The sequence below is a fragment of the Wasmannia auropunctata genome, unplaced genomic scaffold (assembly GCF_000956235.1).
Source record: "Wasmannia auropunctata unplaced genomic scaffold, wasmannia.A_1.0 LD336078.1, whole genome shotgun sequence".
Lineage (NCBI taxonomy): Eukaryota > Metazoa > Arthropoda > Insecta > Hymenoptera > Formicidae > Wasmannia > Wasmannia auropunctata.
The window spans coordinates 5,536,483-5,537,243 of record NW_012026812.1 but is presented as its reverse complement, the minus strand read 5'-3'; positions in this window follow the sequence as shown (position 1 = coordinate 5,537,243).

Below are 761 nucleotides of genomic sequence, written 5' to 3'. Positions count from 1 at the left end.
ATGAGCCCCCGGACTATTAGAAGAAAATGCATAAGTTAACTTTTTAACATTACATGTGGCGATTACAATTCTGGCACATCCTGTTTTAGCATATCAAATTTCTATTGTGGAATATGCAGAAAATCTATTAAAACATTTTGTAAATTTCTTTCAAGATATTTATGGTTCTAAGTATATATCACATAATATTCATAATTTACTACATCTTGCTGCAGACGTAAAGAAATATTCCGTGGTAATGAATATTATATTAATTGCGACGATTCAAAGAATAATTGTATTTATTTTGAAAATATACAGATTGTGTCAATTTTTAATTTTATTAAATCTAACGACAATAGAATATTTGTTATTGGCAAACTGCTTCTACCAGTGAAAAATGTGTATACACAGCCTACAACATCGACAAATTTAGATATCGATGTCATGCGTGAAGATTCTCATTTGCAGGCCTGGCCATTTTATAAAATCAAAGCAAAGATGTGGAAAATTCCTTATAAAAGAAATTATGTAATATTTCCAATATTACATACAAGCAAATAATTCATGTTTAATATTTATTTAAGCGTATAATAACAATTACATATTTTAATCTATTATAAATTGTAAATATTATCATGATTATTGTTATTATCATGCTTTTAATTTTATTATCAACAGTTAAATATTTTGACAATAAATAAAAGTAAATAGGCTCAAACAAAATAAATCATAAAGTTTAAATAATAGCCGACACTACATAAACATATGTCTAAAGTGTT